This window comes from Xiphophorus couchianus, chromosome 13 (genome assembly GCF_001444195.1).
Source record: "Xiphophorus couchianus chromosome 13, X_couchianus-1.0, whole genome shotgun sequence".
NCBI classification, from domain to species: Eukaryota; Metazoa; Chordata; class Actinopteri; order Cyprinodontiformes; family Poeciliidae; genus Xiphophorus; species Xiphophorus couchianus.
Genome location: NC_040240.1, coordinates 20981328 through 21008433, shown reverse-complemented (window position 1 = coordinate 21008433; position 27106 = coordinate 20981328). Strand labels below are relative to the sequence as shown.

The following is a 27106-nucleotide window of genomic DNA, read 5'->3' as shown; positions in this document are numbered from 1 at the left end:
TTTCCATATTATATTCACTTGTCCTTTAAGATTCACATAGGTTAAACTGCCTCTCTTTCATTTTATGGGGATGTGCAAAATAAATCTAACCGTTTGCATTCTGAAAATACAGTGTCTTCCATTACTGCCACCCAGTGGTCTGTTTGTTCCTTCGTATTGTCACCTCCAAGAGAGTTTGATACGCTCATTTGGCTTTAGGTTGTCTGAAAAATCCTGTAGTGTGTGATCCAGCAGTTGCCACAGGTGTTGGTCTGGTGTGAATACCCCATCTTTTCAAAATCTGTGATAACTGTCAAAGTAGAGAAGTGTGTAGTGAACTGAGTTACTCAAATAAATAAAATTTTCAATAGCGGTCTAGTTTATTAAATACCAAAACAGAGCCTCAGGGTGCCCCAACTGTTAGATCAGTACAATCTGAAGCTGTGGCCTTCAGGTGAATCTAAACTGTGGTTTGTGGATTTTCATGTTTCACTGGATTGCTCTGGATCAAACCAAACTTAACCAACTGTTCTGTTATAAATGTACTTCCTTTATTACGTCAGCACTTTTTTCACTTTCAAAATGTTTTCAGTTACAGCATGCAGTAAGTTGCTATTTGTACAATTTGCACTCTACTACAACATCAAGCATTTGACTGTGTGGAGCAAAAGAAATTGCATATTGTTATTGTAATGGTTATTTATACTCTATATTCTGATTTTACATTTTTAACTTACTGAAGGAAATCTGATGGTCCAAAACCATTTTCCACTTGTTAATGCAGTGTTGGCAGTGAAAGAGAAGTCACGGGAGATGTGAGACTGAACTGTAGGAGGGGGCTGAGGAAGCATGGAAAGACATTCAGCAGCAGAGAGAGGAGAGGGAGGGATCTAAGCGCAGTCCAGCTTCTCTGCGCTGTGGAGCACTAGTCAGTCCGACAGTGAAGGACACAGAAAGAGGAGAGATTGTGCAGCAGTGCAGCGCAGGAATAATTAACTGAATTAAAATGGCAAAGAAGCAGGAGAAAAGCATTACCCTCTCATCTGTTTGACTGAATAGTTGGATAAAGCTGACAAGGAGGTACAACAGGAATAACAAGGAGGAGAGGGAGAAGGTGCCAGAGGTCCGTCCATGCTTATTTCTCCTCTCGCACCGTCCGCCTGAGGAGCTTTGCTGCTGATGGTGTCACTGCGACAGCGCTCAGTGAGGGAGCTGTGTGAGCGCGCTGGTGTGTCTGTTTAAATATCAACAGCTGAGAGTTCATCTATCAGGTGGATGTGGAGTAAATCTGGGATTTGTGAGCTGGAAGAGTTTCATTCAGGTGTCAGTTGAACATTCCTCGTTTTCCCTCCTCTTCCCTTTTTTCCTTTGGTGCATTCGTCTGTACGAGAAGCTTTGCCTGTTTGATCAGGAACTGCTGCTGCGCTCTGCTTCCCCCTGTCCTACCTTGCTTTTCTTCAGCCCTCTACCGGCTTTTTAGTAACTGCTCTGGGACTACAATTGGAGGTCTGGTTTGGTGGCTCCCCCACAGACAGAAAAAGCATATGGGTGAGTGTGTTTGCGTGTGTGTTAATTGGATGGGTGGTGGGGGTGTGTGTTGGGGAGATAGTACAGGGGTTTGCTCTTCTCCTGCTGTGTTCTTCTGATTTTACTAATTTTTTTCTCTTTAAATCACCTTTTCATTACCTTTCTCTCTGTGGCTGAGCTTGTAATTTCCCCTTTCTTATTTATCAGTCCACCACGTTGCTTCTACCCCAAACAATATCCAGCCTTCATTTTCAGACAAACTATCTATTAGGTGTGTTGTGCCCCTCATCACCAGTCTGTCACCTCTTTCGCTTTGTATCTTTCACCGCTTTGCAAATTTCTCATCTTCATCTCTTTCCTTCCCCACAACTGTCAGTCAGCTGCACCATCAGGTTAAACATACACATACAGATTTTCTTGCTTTTTGTGCACCACAACCAGAAAGTCCTCCATACTCTGATGCCTGTAGCTAAGAGGCAAAGGGCTCAACATAAAATCAACAGTCAGAGGTTTATCCCAGATAATCCTTGCATCCATCTCTCCATCCATCATTGTCCAGCCTCCTTACCTTCTCGAAGACACACACTCAGAAACATGGCAACACCTCCTCAACTTTGGATAGAGGCTTCTGACCCATCATTATCCCCTTCGCTTCTCAAATAAATGCTTTGATAGACATGGATATCAATGTGTGTGGAATCGGAAAAAACATAAAACTCCAGAGAGATGAGGTAGACAAAAATTTTTTTAATAATCCATGTTTCTATTGAAGTATTTTTTTGTCCTGCTATTAAAAAAATATGTCTTTATCATCAGCCAGCCAGACTAGCACTGCTTCATGCCAAATAAAACAGCACTTTCTGGCAAAGTCACAATGTAAAAATAGAATAGAGAAAAAGCAATAATTTGGTAATCAAAGACCTCAGATCTCAGCCTGATCACTACTTGCAGTTTGCTGTATCCACAGGGTTCCCACTTACAAACTGAAAAATCTTGTAATATTCAAGACATAAAGCTAATGTCATTGCTTTCAGTTCAGACGGTTTTTCCTGATAAGATGATAACGGCATTTTAATGTTAAGGTTGAAATACTTAAGTGTGTTATGAAAAAAACAATATTCACACAGCAACAAGTTAGCCTCATGAAGAGAGCTGAAAATTAACTGTCAATCCTGTTGCCCCCTGCTCAGATGCAGAAACAAGGGTGGAAGTTGACTCATTCGCGTGATAAATTATTCAACGCATGAACAGAGCTCATATCCTTAAAAACATCCCATGTGGTCCAATTTGCTGCCAAACTGTTTATTGTTTGGATGAGCAGGAAACAGATGCAGTGACTGCTAATGATTCTTTTGTGAGCCAAAATAGTTTCCATCATTTCTGAGCGGTCAACTGTTGAGTTAAAGTGAATTACCTGAATATGGCAGCTTCTGTAGATGAGTCCAAAGATAGCCAAATAAGCCTTCTTTAAATATCATTTTAATCTTTGATAGTAAAATGCAGCGACATTAAACAGGTGTTGTGCATAACTGGTGGTAGCATTGCAAATGAAGCTGCAGAAAAAAACCCCTGAAATGTTGTCAAAATCTGCACAAAACTGGATGTTGTTCCATCTTATAATGAACCATTATTGTCAATTTTACAAAAAGATTTCAAAATAAAGAAAATATAGGAACATCAAACAACCTAAAATTGCTGCCCAGCTAAATGCATTCTAGTCTTTCTCACATAAAACCTTGTGAAATAAAGACAAAGCAGTGCATAGATGTTTTTATATTGCCCTTTTATTTGCCTGACTGGTAATTACTGCTCTCAAATTCATTTTATACTATTTGGTACTGTTTTCAAGAGCTTTCTTTTTATGGCTAAGCAAAGTCTCTGCCTTGGCTCTACTCAAACTCATCTCCATAGTTTAAATAAGTCTGCAAGAGAGTGGGAATAGTTCCACATAGATCTGTTTTTAATTTAATATTATAATTTATGCAATGTAGTGGTTTTGAGCTAGATTTCCCTTCTATTTTAGTAAAAATAAATAAATAGCTCACCCTTAAACTACAAGTAACTACCTATATGTGGTGTCTACGTTTCAAGCCTCACCTATGATTGGAACATGTGACTCAAGACGAGGAGGAAAAGATCCCTGATTCAGCCTTAATGATAAGGTGAGGTTCTCTGCCATCCTGAGGGAGTTTGGAATAGAGCCACTTCACATCAAAGGATGTCAACAGAGGGGATTTGGACAACTAATCTGGATACCTCCCTTTGGGGGTTTTATGGACATGTCTGACTGACTGGGAGTCCGAAATTGATCCACAACTTACTGGAGGGACAATAAACCTTAGTAAATGTTTAGGTATTCCCCAAAATGAGTGGAAGAGTGTCACTGTGGAAAGGAATGTTTGCACCTGGAGGTATTTTAAACAATTCAGTAAATATACATCATAGTTTTAAATATATATTCAAAATACTAAGTCTGTGCATATGATCAAATTAAATTAAAATGTTTTCTAGGAGCTGCAAACTCCTTGATATAAACGTTGAGAACTTCAGCTTGTTTGCGTTAAGACCGAGTATTTTGTGTGCCTTCTACTTTTATTATAATTACTCCCAACAAGTGTTAGTTAGAAGACTGGCCTCACTATGCTGTCATTAATTTCCTTCCAAAACAGAACTTTATTGTACAAAATAAAAACCTAATGAAGGATACAAATATGTTGTAGAGTAATTAAATTTATTTATTATGTGTCACTACCACACAATTATACAACTGCTACTTAAATGTTGCAGAAATTGCCTGTACTGTTATTGAATTCAATGTTACATTGTGCAAATACAGCATCTGCTACCGAGCATATACCCATGTCAGCATGCTAAATGCATGAAGTGTATCCAACTGATGGTAGATAATCAATTTTCTTCTACAAAATTATTTAATATGGGGTCACACTTATAAACTGTTTTTGAACTCCTCACTTTTAGCCCAAGGTGGTCATGTGATATGTAAGCACAAAAAAACAGCAATAAAAAATTAGATGGACAGCATGGTAATGACAAAATTCTCAGTGGACAAAAAGAAAATCAAGCCTTTCCCAGTGCTGGATGCAGAATAAACTGTCCCAGAAGGACGGTCTTAGTGCTATGAATCATCCTTGTGTGTACGCTGCTCACACTCTCCCCCCTGCTCTCTGCTATGCTACAGCTTCCTGCCAATAGTACAGCCTGCCACATGCTCAGGCTAGTTAGCATGACCACCGATGTCTGTGGATAAACACTTTTCATGCAACAGTAAGTTGTTTCTCTACCATAGCACATTGAGCATCACATACATGGTCATAATTGACAGCAATAAAACCGTCCTGCTGGCTCTGATTGGTTGTTTTTTACCATAAGCAGTGCATTTCTGCAGATTGCAAAAGAAGAACTGGGGGGAGGAGGAGAAGCTTGATTTTTGTCACAGATTACCTGCCACATATATCACTTTCACAACATAGTGACAGTTTTAACAATTATGTAAAAACACATTTTTTATATACTGCAGCTTTAACAGATCTTGTAGGACTTGATGTTTCATAAAATTTGATTTATTTCCTTCCATTTAAACCACACAAGATATGTATCTAAAAACAGATGTTTAGATACAGTGTCACAGCTACTTAAGTCCCATGTCTCACAAATTTCCATAGCTTGTAATTTCAGCCGACTTGCTTTTATTTATGAACCTAAGTAGCGGTTTCTTTTACTCAAAGATTGTTTATTTAAGAACAACCAACATCCCAGAAAAGTGGCAGGATACATAATAGCAAAAGTGAAGCAATTTAATTTTCTAACAGCTTTAAAGTGGTTGAGACTTTTAGCGTTATCTTCTAGAGTAAACTACATCTGTTTGTCACCATGGTTGTTGTTATTTTCTTCCTCCTCTGTATAAATAACTGATAGTTTAGATTTGTACATAGTACTACACTGGAGTCTGTGAGAGAAGTATGAAATTGGCACAGGCCTCCATTCGAGGACATTCTTTGCTTTGATTATGTGTATTTTGTGTTGTTAACTGCTGCCAAGGGCATCCTCTAAGAAAAAGGCCTTGCCAAAGATGCTTCACAACCAAACCACATTGTATATAGTAGAATAATTCAGTCTTCAATTTCTCCAAAAGTAGGCATTTACGGGAAGTTTCTTGGAGTAAAACCAATAAATCCACTTGAATGTACTTAAATGGCCTGCTCTAGGAAATAAACTCATTAACTGTTCTCAATTAGCCTTTAGGCATGGTTGGATAATGGAACAGTGTATTGAAGTCCTTTATAATAAAAGACTATATTTCAGCCAGGATCAAAATTATAATAATTTCTGTTCTGTGTCTTTGTATTTGAGTGATAAGAAGCGGTGTGCTGTTACGACAGTCAAAGTAGTAAGACGTTATTATAGCAGATAGAAAGACAATCATATTTTGGTTAGTTTTCTGAGGTTTAATACATGCATGCTTTACTCCAGAGTGAGTTACCGAGCTGTTGTCACTGCGGGTGACAGTTGATGGAGTCGACTTTTGTTCTGTATGAGCATCAGTGGTGACAAGAGGCAGCAGGTGTGTGTTCAGTTCCAGTCTTGAAACTGTGTGGGGGATTTTTTTTTTTCTGTGTGTATAGATAGACGCCATGAGCTGTATGTATTTGTTATTTTATGCATTTATGCATATATATTTAGTGCTAGACTTCAGGCAATGCAAAGAGGAAAATATTCAGTCCATTTCATACTGCTCCTGTGGGAATTTGCCACAACCTACACAGACACACACATCTGTGGTACTTTTTTTTCACAGTCAAATGCCCTGTGGCTCAACGAACGTGGAATTTGTAACACAGAAGCAGCAACTGTGCTTTCTCAGTATTACAATCAAGGCGTGACTTTAAGAGATCGATCTTTTGCTGTTACCAACGCTTGGATCAAGACGAGCGATTTTGAACGATTGATTTGGTTTTGAATCACTGGACCCTTTTAGACAGAAACTACAATGATTAAAGTGGTCAACTAGCTGTCAGTTCTAACTTACATTGACTTAGAAACTGGTCCTTTTTAGTTCTTTTTCTTTTTCCAACCGATTGCATACAGCTGGAACCATGAGTTCAAATTTATACTCTTGAGGTCTTTTTAGATCTATAATAGTGTTTTCAAACAATAAGTCATTCACACAAATACTTGACCTTGTAAATATATGGTCTAAGAATAAGTCACTGACAAACTGTAATTCCTCTAGATCCATAAAAAAGTTTTTATTCAGTTGGCTTGCATATACTAAGATGGATCATATATTGGCTTCTACACAGTAGTACGTGAATATGCAGATTCTATAAATTACATTTCAGGAACCTACTAGTTTTAAATTAGTTCAGAATAGTGAAATGATTCACTATACATTTCACTATAGTTCAGAAATGATGATTTTGTGGAAATCATCATTTCGGGGTTTTTTTATTCTGCAATTGTTTGTCCAGATGATATCGACTTAGCGAAGCCTTCGTTCAAATGTAATAACGTTAAAGAGCTGTTTGGAAATGAGTTGGCCATTTTGCATCACATCACCCCTAAGGAGACATTGCTAAGGTGTCATGGCGACTGTTTTCTTCAGCAAAGTCTCTTCCATGGCCTGGATTCAGTCACCACTGTGATAAAATGTTACACAGGCTGCTTATACAGTAGGTGATAGTTTATTACTTTTATCCTTTTTATTTCATCCTTTTTGGTTCAGGGTCATGTTTTATTTTGTTCATACACAACTTGTAAAATGTTTTTTATATGATTTCCTGCTCTATGTTGTTCCATTATGTTTATAGGTTTTCTGCTCATACGTTGTTTTTCTAGCTATGATGGTGGAATGAAGACTCTAGTCACTATAAATGAAGCAGACTCCAAAGTTTAATCAGGATTTTCTTAATATAAAACTAAATTGATTTGATCAGTTATTATTGTTGTGCAAAAACTGAGAGTAAAATGGAAACATTTGGTAAAGCATCTAAAAAGTGTTAGGTTTTTAGGTTGTTTTGTAGTTTGATTTGATTCTAGTTTCTTTATTAGGTTGTGTTAGTTTCTTATTTTGGTTAGATCATCTTGATCCTGTTTTTCTTTAGTTCAGTCTGTTATTAGTGATTCTTGTTTTATATGTTTATTTCTTGTGTCTGGTTATTTTTAGTTACTCTGGTTTAATTATGTCTAGTTTTCTTTTCTGTTAGATTCATTTCCTAATCCCCTGTGTACATTCCCTCGCTCCTGTGCTACGTCCTCTTTCTCTTTCTTTCTCTCTCCTCAGTCTGCCTTTTGCTCTCTTCCCTCACACCTGCAATCAGTTAGCTAATCATCCCAGGTCCATTGTTTCAGCATTCAACCTTCCAGTACTTTAGCACCTCTTTCTCAGTCATTCTTTGCTGGTTCCTTCTGTTACTTCCCTGATTTCCCTGCATTCTCCTTGTGTCTCCTGGCTGTTTTTTTTTTGTTATGGTTGATTTTTGTTCGACTCATGGCTTCCCATATTTTTGTAAGTTTGCTTTTCTCAGAATTTCTTATGAAATATTCAAAATCACCTGCTGCCTCTACCTCTCTCCACTTAAAAATACTCAACATAACAAAAAGTAAGAAACATTTGTTATTCCAAAGATTAAGGTTGAATTTTATTTTGCCCTTTAATCTATAGGACCTTGATTTATACTCATAATGTGTAGAAGTTAAAACACATCCAGTCCCACCTTTTCAACATTACATAAATAGATGTATGACACCCAGTGTGGAAAACCAAAATGTAAGAATATGGTTAAGTGGTCAAGTAAAGAATGGGGATTCAGACAATATTTACCTGCAGACTTGGATTTGCCATTACTCACCACAGGTAGCAATATGCAGTCCAGATTTTTGTGACAGCACTGACTTACACCCCCTTGTACTTGCAGGATTGCACCAGCGCTGGAGCCTATCTCCACTGCTAAGAGGACTTTGTTGTTTTAAAAACTCTGCAAATAACAGAAAGGATGTTAACAACTTCTCGAATTTGTGGCTATCTATGTCTATTTTACTGTGGAATAGTTGCTGGGAGGAAGGAACTTCAATAATACTCCTTTGTGTATCTAGGAAAGAAAGAGAAGTAAAGGGGGATTTACAATTATATATGTTTCTACATACATTCATTTATTTTACCTTCTGGTGCAGGCATAACAAGGCTGTAGATAAAATAAGTACAGTGCACATTGTTGATGAGGCCAGCTGCAGATAGTAAGAAACTTGATGAACCACAGCCTCCTGCCAGAGGGGGTTTAAAGAGACCATGTCTGGGGTGAAAAGAATCATCTACAATCTTTACTGCCCACCTCAGTGTCCAGGAGACATAAAGGTCCTGCAGGGATTGCAGATTGCAGCCAATCATCTTCCCAACAGAGTGGGCGATGTGTTCCAGCAGCTGGCTCGTCCTTAGCAGTGGTACCACCCCTGTAGTATTGCAAAGTTTCACCACCTGAAAGATTTACATGAGGTACACACAAAAAAACAATATATTTGCAGGTATAATCATGAGTTTAATGTGTTTCGGCAACTCAAGTTTTTATGAGTTTCGTCAAGCAACATATGCTGGGGGAACCAGCACACTAACCTTGCTACTCTGCATTGAAAGAATGTAAGAAATATGAAAAAGGGCAAAAAAGCATGCTGACTGATTACAGCTGTAAATGTTGTTCCTGCTCATACAGAACTACTGATGATTCCCAGCCAGTGATGCATGACAGAATCTTCAGCTGCAGCTGAGTTATACAGTCCTATTCAGTATATTAGTATCTTCGTTCATATGATGGCTGTTTGTCAGATTAAAGCATTTTTTGAAAATAACAAACTTTAAGCAGGTATCAAACATACTTGCGCCCACATTTCTGCTTTAAATGTGTTTTTTTTCATTGCCTAATGTAATATTATAGTTTTAACTGACATTTTTTCATTACCTCTAAGTAGAAAATCATCATATTTAATAGAAATAAAGGTTTTCAAACATCTACCATTGTGCAATTAATCTACCTAATTTGTTGTACTTAGTGATACATTTTCTTAAATAAATGGACTCTTCAGTAATATTTCAATTTAATGAATGGGCCTGTATTCAGTACTGTTTGCCTTATAGCAGACATTTTCTGTTTGAGATCATCAATGGAATGATTTGTTGTCAGACAAATTAACCTGAGTAAAGACAAAAAGCGGCTTGCTAATTATTTTATTCACTGAACAAGAAGCTGTCTAAACTAGTCTTGATCCATGTGAAAAATCAAAGCCCTTTGCAACCCTTTGCACTAGCAACTAATTTATCAAGTATTTATGCAAACTGGCAATTAGTCTTGTACATAGACTAATTGCCTATGTACAAGACTGGTGGACGTTTTGTTGAATCTTTGCAGATGTATTTATTTTTTTCATTAAACCAGGTTTGAGAGTTTTTGTGAATGAGTGGCCTATTTAGCATCATGCCCAATTAGGATTAAGCCCAGACTTTTTTTAGACAATTCCTGAATACTCATTTAGGTGATTTTTGCCATATAATGAAATTTATTTGATAATTTGAAGGATTTAAATTACAACAAAAATGAAGAAATCTGTTGGAGTTTTTATAACATTGTACCTGTAAAGAATAGTTTATCAAATGTATGGACGAGCACAAACCTAAAAGAGACAACAAGCCAACAATCTTTTGTTAGCTTTATCATAAATCACATAGGCGAACATAATTATTTCTTCCTTAAAGTCATAGCTTTTCACTTCTATACTGATGTACTAGTCTAATGAGAAACTAATGACTCATTGTCTGTCTGAGTTTAAAGTGATCTTCAATTGGAAGTAGTTGAACAGGAAAGGAATTGATTAAAACAAACAAATGAAGACATTTGCCAACATCCTATAAGCTGACAATATTTTGATGTCACAAGATGTGTGAGCTGATAAAAACACCAGGGCTGAGTTGGAAACATTCACTGCACCTTTGTTTGTCTTGCACATTATTAACCTACTTGATGCCAACATCCATACATCAGCCCTCACCCCTCAATCTGTGCTGCAGTCATTTTGTGCAGGCAGGGACATTCATCATGTCTTACATGGCAGACAACATCAGTTAGAAACTCTATAGTCGCCATTTGAAAGGCCATTCACACGAAGGAGCGGGCTGCTATCTGCAGCTGAGAACAAGCCGTCACAGTTTATGTCCAGCGAAGGGGAAGATGTCAAGCCCTGCACTTTTATGTTGTAATTAAAGCATGTGTGGGCAGCCCTTTTTACACAGTGAATGTAGAAGAGAAGATGGGTTGTACATAGAGGAAGATAAAATGGCTAGCCTTTAATTGGAGCCTATATTCGCTTGTTGTGACTGGATGGATGTAATGGAACTGCACTTTTGAGAAAATTACAAAAACACAGCCGGCATATGCTTGATTTAAAAAGACAAAAAACTGATGATTATACACATTACTACTGCTACTACTACTACTAATAATAATAATAACAGTTAATTTTCTAAAAACTATTCAAATCAGCTCTAGATTTTTACAAACATTATTCCTCGCCAGTCATATTGAGACTCCCATTGGAGAGGTCACATTTCCACCTACGCATATGTGCTTTGTAAAAAAAAAAACAAGAATGAGAGGAGAAGCAAATTTGACTGTAGTTCACAAAGTGTAACAAATTGACACTGTGGGGATATTAAATGGTCAGGATAGTAAAGGTTTTCTGTCACAGATGGTTCATGTCTCAGATGATTAGGGCCAAGCGGTGGGACAAAGCAATAAAACTGAAATAGAGCACAACAGGAGGTCAGTATTTAGTTGATGTGAATCAGACCAAACTACTCATCAGAGACATCTTGGGAACCTTTGCATTGACTGAAATGCAGACTGCTTTACACATTTAACCCTTCACTGTCACTTAGTGCTTTGGTCAGCTTCTTTGGTACTCCACTTTAAAAGCCCCTTTTCTTGGCCAATGTCTTCAGCTGGAATACATTTTGCTATTTGCATTGTTAGATAATGTGTTTCAATGGGGCCATTTGTTTCTCTCATAACCAGCAATGAAACAAAGGAACCTCCCTCTCTTGTTGTTTGAGATTATTTTTGTCACAGTACAATGCAATGAGTACAACTCAAACGTCATCAGATCTGTTATACAACTTGTTTTGATTTATTGTTATTGTAGATGATCAGTTTTCTCTTTCTTTTCTGTGAATATCTTTTCCATACAGGAAAAGGATTCTCCTTGAAAAAAAATGGTCTTTTGTCACATTTAAACCACAAGCTGTATTTTCATAGACTGATGAAAAGTAGCTCATACTCATGAAGTTGAGGAAAAATTACCCAACATTATCAAACTTGCGTATAATCTGAAAAGTGTGTTAGTTGCATGTAGTTGCATTAAATCCCTGTAAGTCAAGGGTATACATTTTGCTTAGTACATCAAGAGACTTTTGTCAATTCTTGTTGTCTGTTTTGTGCTTGCTTTGGAAGTCTGGGTGGGGAGCAAAAGTGAAGCGCAAAAAAGTCTTTCCACAGATGTCGGTGCAGACTTCGACTGAGCAAATCTAACTTTGTGAAGTAGCTCTGGTTTCACAGCTAATGTCATTCTTATTGGAAAGAAACTTTTGTTCCAGGCAAGTGCAGAGACCTTTGGAGGGGCGGGGGCTCAAAGTTAAAAAAAGGGCACATTGAACAAGAGCTTAAAACACTGTACAACAACACAGCAACAATCCATATTAATCAAGAATATAATTGGATCCTACTATATCATTGAAATCATGTGGGGACAATGCAAAGCAAATGTAGTATATTTTCCCCAACAGGTATAAAGTTGCTGTTTCTGATGCTGACAGTCCTGGAGGTCTGAGTTGATCTGAGACTGTAGCTGTTAAACAGACCATCGGAGAGAAGGTCGCTGATTATGAAGTTATGAAATAAGCAAATTGAAACAAGCAATTTTACTAATTAAGTCCTAAAAATATCTATTTAACCTCTATAACAACTTGGCTGCAGACTGATTTATAGATCAAAAAAGCTCAAAGGGGTTAACTCTATATAATTTTTCGATGTTAGGACCTCTGAGATCTAGAATTGTAAGACTGGGATATCAAGGCAAAGAAAACTCAGTAGTTGCTAGTAGGGGCTCTCCAGACATTCAGGGCCCTTGAATGTCTGGAGAGCCCCTGACATTCCCTTGACAAAAGCTAAGTACACTACCTATTTTAGAATCTTTTTCAAAGTGTTTCTGGTCCTCTACAAATCTCTCTTGCTTCTGACGGCTGAATGGACAAATGGAAGAAGTTTAAAATACTTAATCTCGAAAGCAAAAAAAGATAATTAATTTTAATTTATAAAACACTTCAGAAAGCAAGAAAGCCTTCAAATGATCAATTTCTTACAAATAACTCTCCAAAGACAACGAAACAAAATAAAAGTAATTCTGTTGTTTATTGTCAGGTTGATGTTCCAGATATGAAACTAAAGAAATTCTGACTCAAATTTTTTTGTCATCTTTTTGTCTTTTGGGTTCTAAGTCAGTTATAACCAACAATCGAATACTTTTCTGCCTCCTTTATACAAGCCATATTAATACTGAATCATTTCCAATCATATTTTTGCTAAACTGCTGAAACAGATATATGTAATTTGTACATTCCAATGTACAAATTCAAGAAACTTGCACATTCTGAATTAATTTTCTGATATTCTATATTCTGATATTTCAAATATTCCAATCCTGTGTGAATTTACAAAAGTGAATGTCCAAATAAAATTTGGCACAAACTGTTTGTTGCCTACGAATTCCCTTGCTTGTATATCAGGATGGATTTGAGGAGTTTTAATTTTGACTACAGAGTTAAACGGATCCACGATTAGTTGCAACAATAGACTTTATTTGAGAAATATTTAATTTAGATGTAAAGACAAAACAGTAATAATTCTACAGGCTGTTTAGCTTTTGTAAAGATTTGTCGCCATGTTGTTTACGCTGCACTGCATTCTGGGTAAATGACATATACTAGGCTCAGATTGCGTTAGCAACAAACAGCATGACGAGCGTCATTAAGCCTTTTCACTTTGAACCGGAGCGCCATGAAATTGATGAGAATATAGAAATCACAAGCAGTAACGAAGTTGAGGCGGACCAAACAGAGGAAGAGGAAAGAGTTAGCGGAAGCAGCTGGTGTTTGTGTTGCTGCCACCTTCAGGTTCATAAATGAAACAATGAATGACACTTACCCGTCGGACTGTGTGCCACGGTAAGTAGCTACGTAGCTCTGTGTCCGGTGTTGAACAGATGTTCTGTCAGATCTGACAGCTAAAGCTAAAGCTGTCAGACAAGTATATCCTGTCATTGCCACATGCTTTATTTAATCAGCAGTATAACATCAGATAATTTAGATCGTCATACACTTTATTAAAAGCTGTATGACATCTTGACTTAGACCATCATCAAGGAACAGAGAGGCGTGTTTTATACGGTTGTGTTTTGTAGTTGGCTGCAGCTAAGCTAGACCCTGCTTTAAATACACCTTGAAATCAGGACAGTGCATGTGTATCCATCAAGTTATCATTGAAAACAATTTATTGACTTATTTTTTTGTCGTATCGTGTCCATATGCTGAACTGACAGCTCCTCTAAGCGGACCTCCTAATGCGCATGCGTACTCACTGCACGTATGCTACTCTGACAGCGTTTGCTAATCCGACAACACAGAGGCGCTTGTGGGTAAAAACTTGGTTTGAGCTTGTGGGTAACGACCACCTGTTTGAGTCATGTGTATGAGAAAAACTGATGAAGGCTTTAGGACTTCTGGAGAGATGTGTTGAGGGCACAAATGTAGGTCCTGAAAGGAGTTGTGTTTGGCTCTATCACAATGCATTCTTTTTTTTTCATGTGAGAAATGTTCCAGACTCGCCTCACTATTTCTTCTTTAATTACAGCTAACAGCGACACAGTGTGGCATTGTCTAAATTTACATTAGTCAAATGCAACATGCTCTGTAAATTCCAGTTCAGAAGGGACACAACTTTGTCGTCAACCCAGCATGCATTGCGCAGGTGAAAAATGGCGACCTCCACGGGTGAAAATGACAAGATATACATTTAAGTAATTATGAGTTTTTCGTATCACAAACAGTTTTTTATTATTATTATTTTTAGCTAATAGGAACACTACAACATCTGTAGGCCAACTTGTTGCAGTAATTGTGGATCCCTTTTAGGCCAGGAGCTTCTAAAACCTAGAAAATGGAAAAGATTGCAACAAATAAGATTAACAGAACATGAGAACTCTTTTATCTCTGACAACATTTTAAGGCAGCCCATTGTTCAGCAAACAGATTTTGATGAAATGCTTAATTCTGTAGGTTAAATGTTGGTGTCTTGTGTGTACACCTCATGGTCAGGCTGCTACACACTCCCACATGGAGGATTCTGCTGTCTTTGTGGTGACCCATTATTGTTTAAATGCTATTCTTCTTTAAGACGCAGCTATAAAAAAATCTAATGGTTTGGGTTACGACGACCTTTTGCTGGGTTGCTCATTGACGGGAAGTTTTGCATGCAGTGCTGCATCCCATGAGAGTGTTATCTGCGTGTCTGCTCTATTGGCAAGAAGACACCATAGAGCAGAGGAGAAGAACAGCTAGAGGTAAAAATTAGCAGCATTATGCCGTTTCAATGTTTACTCCACTACCAACAAATATTTGTCAGGATCTTAAGTTTTGTTTTGGGTTTTTCTTTTTTTTTTTCTTTAATCTGTTTTCTGTGTTTTCCTTGGTTATTCTTATTTTGATATGATCAGCCATGTTTTTTACTAAGTTCAGTCTGCTCTTAGTTAGATTACATTTATTATTTATTCCTTGTGTTTAGTTATTCTTTGTTACAGTTAGATTCATTTTCCTGTTTGTTCAAGTATGAAAGCCACAACGCTTGCTCGACTCATGCAAGCAAATCGCGGCTATACTCACCCTACATTTTTTTTTTAGAGGTTCACATTCAGCTCGCAGACTGATGGGAGCAATCATTTCTTTATGAACAAAGAATAAAGTTTGCTGAGATGTATTTGTGAACAAACCAAACACAAAGATTTAACTCATAGCATCAGATTGTAGATATGGTAACACAACATTCAAACACTGAAGAGTATTTTTTTTGCTCTTTTACAAAGTAAACTTGCCAGTTTTTCTAAATCCTAAATTTAGATGTTCAATTTAAAATAATGTTTGAGGTAATCATTAAATCATCTAATAGCAGCGTCATTCTCAGTAAACAAATGTTAGAATTATAGATCTGTGGTCTGTATTATAATTTAAGCTTTTATGGGGACGAGAGAGGAGGATAAGCAACTATTTAGTCCAATTATGCCTTGAGTCGGCTCTGAATGTGACCAGCATTACATAGTTTGCTTTAGGACCAATCCCATACCTGATTACTTGATTAAGATTTCACTGCAGTGAAAAAAAGACTGGGGATATTCCTTTTACCATAAGGCAGGGGAACGGTGTTTCTGCCTGCTCTCTTCCAAAACGCCTGGATATTTTTTAGAAGAGAATGGCATACTAAGATCTCAGAAGTAGTAGAAAATTTTTAATAAATATTTGGTGGCCTCTGTCAGAAAACTGAAAATGGACATTTTTTTGTTATCTTGTTTTAGCAAGATAAAGATCTAAAACACGGGACCACACCAATGTTCAAATGGTTTACTTAACATAAAATGTACCTTCTCCCATGACCAAAAGAAAATCTGTAGCTTCCACTGAAGAGAAGAAAACATTAGAAAGGATGGTGTGGTTCTGGTAAATCTAATGAGGTGGTGCAAATAGGAATGGTCAACCTTTCTGTAATCTTCAATATTTTAAAATGTTATAGATGATGGTTGCATTTTGTTCTTAGCACCTCAGAGGTGCCCACAATTGTCTAAGAATTGATCTTGTAAAAAACGTATTTCTGAATACCTGGTGTTTTCCCCTGGAAAAAAGAACTGAACTCATTTGAATGAAGGAATATATTTTTACCCTGGTTGCCAACAAGTTCTTCCTACACATTGGGGGAAAAAAAATCTCTTACACAATTTTTCCCTTCAGAATCTTTTTTGTTCTTTTTACTTAAAGCAGAATGGTAAAAGAAAAAAAGATGGAATTTTAATTTAAAATGAACCATAATGTTAACCTTAAGGTTTTGCTTCTTTGTTGCTGTCATTGCAGATGCCACTGCGTCTTATACATCGTTACCCAATATGCCAGAAGCCTAAATCCTTGGGCGGACTCCACTGCCTAGGCTCCCAACCACAGTTGATGCCTGCTGCCTTTCAGCCAACCCACACACCATCTTTGGCAGATCCATGTTGACTCTATCTGTTCAAAGACTCAATAGTCTCCAGCTGCCTCTTTGAGGACATCAGAAAGAGAAAGGAAAAGTGGGAAAAAAAATTGCTGGGGTTTGAAAATCTTGCTCCTCTGATGAATTCCCTTTTTTTTCCCGGATTCTGATTCTGTGAAGTGAAAAAACCTGAACTGACACCAACCCTAAGCCTTGACACAGCGGGTGAAATGTAATTGAAAAAAAACAAAAATATTGGACACTTCTTCCAACGAGCCTCCCCACAGAGCTGAGTCACACAAGGTGACATGCGTCTCATCCTACCATGTAGCCACAACAACTTGAGGAAACCTCCCAGAAACTGTTCTTCCAAACACTCAGCTATTTTTAACAAGCTGATACACAACACTGAGTCAATCAGCTGAGAGGAGAGGAGACTGGGTTATTATCAGCCTGTGCACTTCCTATTTACATCTTTAATCTTTGTTTTCTGAGTAATTATCTTTTTAATTAATGGTGACAGAGGCGTGAATTCCTCCTTGCCACCTTCTTCAGCTCTTTCCTTTTTCACCGCTGCTAGAGACACCTGAAACCAATTAACTACAACTGATCTAGTTGTATTAGACACGAGAAGAACTGAAGTGATTAGATGTAAATACAAAGAGAGTTAAAAGGCGACCAAGAACAAAACAAGACCAAGAGAACGGAGAGGGTGAAAGAGAACCTGCCGGTCAACCTGGTATTTGATAAAAGGGAGGATCAGAGGGCAGTGGAGGATATGGCCAGATTAAGGTGCCAACACGCTAAGATAATAACTAGTTGTGAGTCAGTGGGGAAGATTGACTGCAGGAGCCCAGAGTCTTGACTGACAGGCAAAGGACTCATTGCCATTCTTTGTGCTGTGCGAAGCATAGCATCACGGAGAGGAGAAACTCCTGGCTGGCTGCCACAATCAGGGCCAATTAGGAGAATTTGATTATATGCCTTAATCTTGGCAGTCAGGTGGAAAAGCAGTCAGACAGAGAAAGAGGAGGCTGAGCAGGTGCCACCGATACACACCATTATCTCTGTCCATCTCTAATTGAGTTTGTTTCTGCCCCTGTGAGTGTCTCATCTCCAAACAAGAGTTTTAAGTGGTGGAGGTTCCTCAAGAGAAAACAGGAAAAGAGGAAGAAAAAAACACATTGTGTTTTCCTTCAGAGATATACAAGGACTGTTTTCTATCTCCCTCATCTCTTTAAACCTATTTTCCATCCGTTCCTCAAGATTTATCATCCCAACATGGACTTGTCCTTTCTGGAAGTTTCCCTGCAGCTTCCTCTATCTCCATATTGAGCCTGAGATAAAAGCAAGAGAGGAACTGATAGGCATAGAAAGGAAAAGAAGCAGCAAGGTACTGAATCCGTGGAGGACAGAGCAGACTTTATTTCCTTCCTCAATCTCAGACACCCCGAGGCTCCTGCCAAGTGTCCCCAAAGCTGCACTTCCTCTTTTTTAAATTTCCTCGTCTCCCTCGGAGCCCGTTTCCCTGCTCCCCTCCTTGTGGATCATACGCTCCATCCTGGACCTCACCAAGATTAAAGTGGCCCCAGTTACCCGAGGAAATCCTTTGATATCGGCTCCTAGTGTTGTCAACATAATTCTGTGAGTACTAAAGACGGTCTTTCTATAATTTTTCTCCTGCTTCATTCGATGACTTCTTCTACTTCACCATAACTGTCTACCATTGGTTGTCTCATTTTTTTTCCTTTAACATTGTTTGTAGAAATCTGAAGACTTTACACTGTCATCCAGGTTTGCAGTTTTTTTGCAGTCTTAATGTTGTTTGATACTGTAGATATTGTTAATATTTGATTTCTACTTTTCCTATAACCATTTTCCTAACGTAGTTGTTTTTGGCCTGTCTATCTCAAACTACATACCAAATTTCATTTCCCTTTATATAAAAACCTCTCAGTCCATAAACTGTAGACAACATGATTGTACAGTTTCAACAGAAGCATGAACAGTTAGCCTTGGTAAATGACCAGTGAGGCAAATGCAAAGCTTTAGACAGCTATTCATCTTGTTTAGCATCATCCATAAAAACAAATAAGGTTACAAAAATGCTGCCCCATTTTGTGTTTGGAAGTCTGCATATACAAATTTGACAAGTTGGAAATCCTACAAACACACAAGCAACAGAAAGATATTTTGATTGCTGAGTTTTACAATGTTGGGAGAAAAAAGCAAGCAGATTGAGAGTTTATTAGTTTCGATATGAATGGACTTTGGAAAGGCAGTTGCAATCAAACAGGACATAAATACTCTGTTCTTTTAGTTTGTTTCTATGCTTGTTTTTGTCTTGTAATTGGTTTAGCACTGCAAGAGCAGAAGTCTATTTTTGCCTTAGCTCCATAGTGAGAGCTCGCCTAACACAATAGGGGCTTTTTCACCAAACCAACTCTAGTGCTAAACTGTTTCTTGTTTAGCAGCAGTTTTTTGTGTCTTCACCACCAGAAGCTCCAGTTTTGGTACTGATCAACTGGTTCTTCCCAAGCAACATTTCTTATCTGGCCTAATGGAAGAATGTATTTTGTCAGGACCTAGGGACAGGCTCATGACCAACAACCAATCAAAATGTTATTAATGGAATGTCTAAAACTCTAATCTAATTAAAAATGAAGAACATTTAAAGCACTGATTAACATTAATAAAACATTTGCTTAGCATGAGAATAGCACAAGCTCGATTTCTCAGATCTTTCTGTTTTTATTCCTATTTTTTAACAGATTAAATAGGTTTAATGAAGAAAAAAAATGACATCCCTTTATTTTAAAGGGATTATCAGAAGATAATCAGAAGAAGGGGTATAATTTCATGAGTTGAGGGGAGACCCAGAAAATCCCCCTTTATAATCAGCTGAGATCACAGAAGCAGCTGATTAATGTTTTACAAACTAAAAACAGATGGTAAAATTGGTTTAAGAAACTGCATGTCACAGGAGTAGAAATTTGATTACAGTGAACTCAGCACCTCCTGGAAATATAGTTAACTTGGTGTAAAAACAACTTGAAATAAATTAAATTGCTTTCTTAGTTGTGCAATTTCACAGAGATACAGGGATCTTTGCCTATTCTACTTTTACTCAGTCTTTCTCAAGCCTCCAGGGTCGTGGGTCCTCGGGTGTATTCATGTCTTCAGCTTACCCCACTAGTTTTCTATTGCATTTAGGTCTGTGGACTGAAATGACTGTGGGAGCAGGTTGATTTTGTGCTTAGTGAGTCATCTCATTTCTGTGTAGATTTGGCCACGCTATTATCCTTAGGTAAGAGGATAAGAGTTTAATACCAAAGTATTAAAGCAGCAAGGCCAAATTATTATGTTTTTGTGATACTCTGTATATTTTTCAGTTTGACATCGTTAGAGAAATATGTGACAAGATTGACATTCCAGCTTTTATTTTTTGGTATTTCCATCTGGATCTGACAGACAACTTAGAAAAATAAACATTACTTGGATTTGTAAGAGAACACCCCCCAAAAAAGTAGAACATATGAGTGGAAGGTGTTCGTTGCACAGGTGTGTTGTTAGTACTATACTGAACATTGTACTGTTTGGTTCTGTCTTTACATACTGATTTTTAGTCAACGGTGTGACTAACATGCTTGTTGTTCTATGGCTGAAAAATAAGCAATTGTACAACTAAGTGAAGTGGACAGTAAAACATCAATGAGACTCATTGAACGAATATTAACCATTAAAGTCATTTAAAATGTCCTGGGTTACTGAGTTACCAATGCGGTATTAAGATACAGACACATAAGCCAAGTTAAACCTCAGCAGTTAAAGATGGAAATGTTTTAAGATAATTTGAGAGAATCCCTGAAACAATAATTAGTAACAGCAGTAATATCTGGAAAGCAGGATTAAAGGATATGGATGAAAGCATAGAAAGTACAGAAGAGATAAACCACTTATAAGTAAGAGTAATCTACACAAGGATTGGGTTTACATTACTTTTTGTTTTTGGACAGGACACTTCAATCTTTAATGATAATGTAGCTGACAATAGCATCAACAAAATAAGTTCTGAAGTGTATAAAAAACAATAAATGTGCCACTTTGAAGAAATATGCAACAAAATTGATTTGGAGAGAGAACAACAGTCTTATCAAAGGCAACAAGTGGAAGGTTTTGAGTATCCCATTAAATACTTAGTAGAATTAGCAAACTCCACGTTTACCTGATCTTACTTATGTGAGGAGGATTTTTCTTGGCATGCTTCTTAAAGAACTGGGTAGTAGGTTTATTTTTTACTTTGCTAAAGTTGCTGTGTGAAAGCTTAAAATACCAAACACTGTTCGGGCCATGCTGACAAAATCTAGTCCGTCTCTTTCATTTGTGCTGAGAGGGATAGTGGGAGTGAAAATAACACTGTGCCAGGAGCAGCAGTATTAACCATTATCATCACCAGACACGACAAAGATGGGTGGTGTTTTTTCTGAATGACATGTCACTCTCAGAGTGTTGCCCCGTATCGCTACCTGTCGGAAAGTGTTCCTTCCTGAGGTGAATGGGGAGACTGCTGGTGTGTGCCAACTGATGAGAACATTTCTTTAGAGCACTCTTTCATCGCTTTGATTTTGCTCATCTTGACCGTCATAATCTGACCGTGTTATGAATTATGTTTGAGATCAGAATCAAAGTCAAGTGCCCTGTGCTCCAGTCTGATTTTCAGCATCTCGGGAAGCTCCTGGTTTGTGTTCATTTCTGTGAAATTTCAATTGTTGGTGATAGTCTGTTCCAGTGAATACAGATTTTTGTGGCCTCCATAACATGGTGGCAGTTCATGGACTTTAGCTTGATATTTATTTATTCCATTCTATTAAAAAAAAAATTAAAAAAAATGAAAAAATTCTGCCTTTTTTTTATTTTTTTGCTTTTCTAAATTGAGTAAACTTTTGTCTTTAGCAGGTGTGTGTGGTTCTTATACAGAATTGCTTCAGTAACTTTGATTTGGTTGTGACTTGAAATCAGAAATTTGAAAGGACGTTTGAGACTTTATATCTTCGGTTTTAATTGATATTTTCTTAACGATTTATCTTTGCCATCGCAATCAGATGTTTCCTTTCTGTGTTAAAATTTCATGGAAGCCTTTGAATGTTTTTTTTTTGGTATTCTTTATTCATAAATGTATTATTTGAACTGCCACTGTAAGTGTTTTTCAAATACCACAAAGATTCAGGGCTGAATCAGGGAACTCCGTTAACCATATAACAAATGAAACCTAAGATTGATTTAAAACGTTTATATTCAAACATTAGTGTTTTTAGTTGAACATTTTTCAGAATGTGGCTACTGGTGATTGTAGGTGTAATTTGCATTAGGAATTTCTCAAATGGGAACACTGTTACGATGCTTGTTTTAAACCAAGGTAATCTGAGAAGACCATCACCTTGTCTGACAATAGTCATAAATGCATTTAGCTGTTAGAGAAAGAAAAGTGTCTTAAAGTTTTCTTTGGTATCACACCAGTGCATGAATGGGCACACGGTTAAATGAAGCAGTTACATTTCTTCAAATCAATTAATAGTGCAGATAAATAAAGTAACAAGTCTTGTTTCTTCTTTGCTGTTGAATATCAAAGAACAAGTATCTTCTGCTAGATGAAAACAGTAATGAGCTAAAAACACTTTAGTCAAAAACTGCTTTTTGAGCTCAAAACATAATGTGTCCAAACTGCAGCCGTAGAGTTTTATTCAGTGTAAAACTTTGATTTTGTCAGCATACTAATGCTTAAAGCTAATTAATGGTTTCTTCAGGAAAATAAAGTTGAATTTTTAAAAGTAGATGTCTAAAGTAGAACCAATATCTTCTGGAAACGCATTTGAAAAATGTCCCACAATAGTTTTACATGTATGCTTTTATAATAGAAGTAGGATACGTACAGATTAGCCTAACATATGCACATTATACCTCTAAAGTGTGCACTTTTTACCATGTTAAAAATTAAGCTTTTTTCTTTAGTCTACACTTTATTCAAAGTTACACCAATGTGTGTTCTTTTTACAGATATGCTTTATGATTAAATGGTATAAAAATATCAGTGATTTTTACCAGCTGTTCTTGTGAAAGTTACTTGACTAATGCAGTGCTGTCATGACTTCAACTTGTCCAATTAATTTGTACTTGGTGCTCATTTAAATGCCATTAGCGTGGCCAAAAAGTTTTCAGTTTTCCACACTTTCAGACAAAAACCTAAACTTTACTTTTTAACCCAACAATGTTGCTTTATATTTAATTTAAATTGCAGGCACAATTCTCAGTTAAAGAGAAAACCAGTTTTAATTAAAAGTGAGGAGACTTGTCAAATGTGGAGACATAATCTTAAACCATTTGAAAAAAATAGATAATTCATCCATTTGTCCTCCATTAGCACAATATTTGATTTCCCTTCTCTGTTTCTCCTTCTGTCCAACTTTAATATGTCCTTCATTATACCTCTTTCATCCAAATGGATCTTCTCCTCCTAAATCTGCCTCTGCTCCCTTCTGTAAATGTGTGTTGAGGTGTATTATTGTGGGTGTTTGGTCAGGCACTCTACTCACTGCATTCAGTCTTTCATTTCTTTGTGTGATAACACTAAAGGCATAGGAAGTAATGTTCCTGCGTGGGTAGATGGAATCAATAAGGTTTTCTTCAGCCATTGGAAGTCTGCATGTGCCTATTTTTTCTGTGCATGCGCCATGAGCAAATATTTCTGAGTGTATCTGGAGTGCTTTAGGGAGTGTGAGTGTTTACTTTTGTTTGAGAATTCTGATTTGAAGTAATCATAAGGAGCTAAATGATGATGTGAGTTCCAGTAAAAGCTGATGTGTAGATGAGTGAAGACCATATTAATTATTATTTAACAAATATTCTGCTTTTTAGTGAAAATGCAGAACTTCTGCAGCCTTGCCTACATGCAGTAATCACAAAAAGTTAGGGGCATTCAGATTCTGGATTTCACCTAAAATGCACAAGATTTATACGTGAGCTTAATGTGATCTTCTCTAAACTTTTAAACACAAATGTCCAGAACTTTGTTCAGTGCTTCAGTACTTTTTGCACAACTTGCTTTTGTGTAACAAGGAACTTAGCAGAAAAATTCACTACAGGTGTTTGATCCATGATTTGACCAATACATTTCCTGGTTCAATCAGAATTGGTTGTCAAACATTCCTCATCATCCTGCTGTTCACATTTTAACATCATGAGATCACTGCAAGATGGAAGTGGCCACTGAGCTTAGTGTTGATGTCATCAGCAGGTGTCTGAGATGAAGCGAAACTGAAACAGCCACAAAAAAGCATAAAAGTGGACGTCCTTTGACCACATGCCCAACTTATGATGGCTCCATTTTGCGGAAACAGATGATTGCAAGGTTATCAATGATGACAATCCTCATTTGTAACTGTGCTCCTCCACCCACAAATGCATTGTCCTTACTAATTGGTCACAATTTGAAAGGGAACAGTATTTCCAGTGGCATAACGTTTTGATAAAAACATTGTTACACTTAGCAGAGACACTTTGACTTTCAGTATAAATTACCTTAAATGTTTAGCTTAGTTTAGATAAAAATTAAAACTTCTTGATTTTGTGTTTTCTTGAATTCTCTGATATTTTCAAATGTTCTCCTGAATGTATTTCACCTTATTTCGCTAACCGCTGCTGACACCTTTGCACTTTGTCTTTTAAACAGTCAAAACTCCACAAGTAAAATATTTAAACCCAATCTGCTTGAAATGAGGACATTAGTGTTGTCGCGGCTGAATGTTACCCATAAGCTATTAAACTTACAATCACGGAGACACTTTGACTTGGAATGTCTCTGCTTTCAAAGTTGGCCACATCCATCTTGACTCGATTAGACTCTGCAATCAGTTGCGGCTCCTAAAGAGCCTCTGTCTGGGGACGCTATTACCTGCAGTAAGGAATGGTGGAGAAAGATAACGATTATGGATCCTCAATCATATTTTCTTCTTTCGTCTTCCTGCTCATACCGCAGCTGGAGAGAACTTGGTGGATGGAGGTCTGAAGGGAGTCAAGCCCCACCCCACCGACTCTGTCTGGGCTGTGTGCTGCATTGCATTGATAATTGAGGGAGCCATATTGATATCCTGCCCTGCTGCAATGAAGGAAAATCACCCCAATTTACTGTTAATGCCTGAGAATGGAAGTGGATGGCTTTAGCAGACAGAATTGTAGTTTTGATGAGAGTTTCTCGCTGTGAAATTAGAGAAGAAACAACAGATTTCAACAGGACGTAAGGAAGGATTAACTTCTGCTGTGTTGGATTACAGACTGAAAGAGTCAACCACAAAGTGCTCTTGTTAAGGAATTGCCCTCATGTTTTCCTAATAATATTCATTTCAGAAGCTGAGCTGCTGTAACAACAGCTGAGATAAACAAGACAAGAAGGCTCAAACTGCTACTTAGAGGGTGCTAATCATTAGGAAGCTCTCATTACATCATTACTACTGTTTATCTAGGTTACTAGTCAGCAAAGAAGTTCTGTTGCCATGGTAACCTACGTAGTAAAATTACTTTATATTCTGCTCGAAAATACTTGAATTGCATTAATCTTGGTAGTTGGAAAATAATTTTCTTGCAAAAGAATACGTGTGAACCTGCTGACTGAAAATGTCTGCCTTTTAATTCTGTCTTTGGAGCTACATCTGACCCTAGGAAAGGTGACTTTGAATACTATAAACTATTTTCTGTAGCATCATTCTACTAATTAGGTTAGCTGAGCCTAAGTGAGAATCATAGAGAGGTGTGCAGTCCATCATTGGGTACATAAGTTAATCATAAGTAAAACAAATATTTACTTAAGCTCTTGGTAGTATTGGCTAAAACAGACAGACTGAAAACAATCTTAATTTCACCAACATGCTTCTTCTGACTGGAAGCAATATTTCTGATTTGAAGTGGCCAGAGTCCTGACTTCTGATCTGACGGAGAATCTGCAGACTAAAGATTAACTTGATAACGAGAAGGCCTCAACAACAGCTCATGTACAGTTCTCCATCCACCTCTTCCTCATTAATACCTTGTCTATATTCTCCTGCCCGCTATTATATGTGTATTGCATATACTCATCTCATTTTACAATAATTCATTAAAATTGCATCAAATGATATGCAACATATTGATTTCCATTACCCATCTCAGGGTTACATTTGTGGCTCATCCATGGATGGTGGTGCTGCTGCTGTGTCCCAACACCTGTGTTAATGTTCTCCTCCTCCACATTTATTCAGTTTCTGTGTAATTGTATCTGGGTGTGAATCCCGAGGTTACATTATTAGCCTTGAGAAAGCTTTTGATTGGTTCTTGACTATTGCTGTGTCAGTTTATTTAAAAAAAATAGGGTACTAACTTTTCATGCGTAAGAATCCTATCTTGTGAACAAACGCAGACAATATTGTATATGGCTGAATACAAGATTCAGGGAGATGGTATACTGAGTAATTTAAATATGCTCTTATTGAAATGTAAATAATAAGTTTTTAAAAAAGCAAACTTTTTTGCTGTACTGAGTGATGGAGGTCAACCTGGAAAGACATCTTAAAGTCTTAACATGTTGAACTAATTTCTCTCAGCTGTGTTTGTTGCACTTTCAGAGTGTTCTGAAATTGGTTATTACCTTACATTTATCGCTCCTGCGGTGATAATTAAAAAAGGTCAGCCTCTGTGCCAAAACACAGAAAAAAGATCCATTTCAGAGCAGATGTTGATTTATAGTCAACCTTGAAAAAGGTTATTTTTTACTTACAAGGAATTGTGTCTGTAGTAGAAGCATGGTTGAATTATTCATTAAGACTCCTGAAAATCTGATTTGACTGTAATTAAGAGGTCAGAGTCTTTTGTTGTCATAAATGCATTGAAATGTTCCTACTTTGCTCCACAGACACAGTATTTTAAATGAAATATGTAATATATTGCATTAAGCATAAAACTAAAGACAGCAGTTTCCATAGTACAGATGCTAAATACAAAGAATGTGAGCAGATGGTTGTGGATTACTGTGAGAGAAGTAATATCACAGGTAACAAATGATTTATTGTAATTTATAATATGTCAAAAGCAGAACCTTGCCACCCAAACAACAATAGGAATTGTTGTTTGGCTGGCAAAGTCTCCTAACTTTCCTACAAAGCAAGCCATCCACTATCATATGTCACCAAATGCCATCCATATCGCTATGAATATCCAAAAACTTAATACCC

The 27106-nt window shown here is 37.2% G+C and overlaps 1 protein-coding gene across 1 annotated transcript in view; it reads left to right on the top strand.

Moving 5' to 3' along the window:
- Positions 1-859: 859 nt before the first annotated feature.
- The window catches only part of LOC114156524 (glutamate receptor ionotropic, kainate 5-like), a 198607-nt gene continuing 172360 nt past the window's right edge, over positions 860-27106 (top strand). Inside the window, exons 1-2 of the mRNA XM_028037016.1 lie at positions 860-1527; positions 16736-18494. The gene's annotated coding sequence lies outside the window, so the exon portion shown is untranslated. The remainder of the gene's footprint in view (positions 1528-16735; positions 18495-27106) is intronic.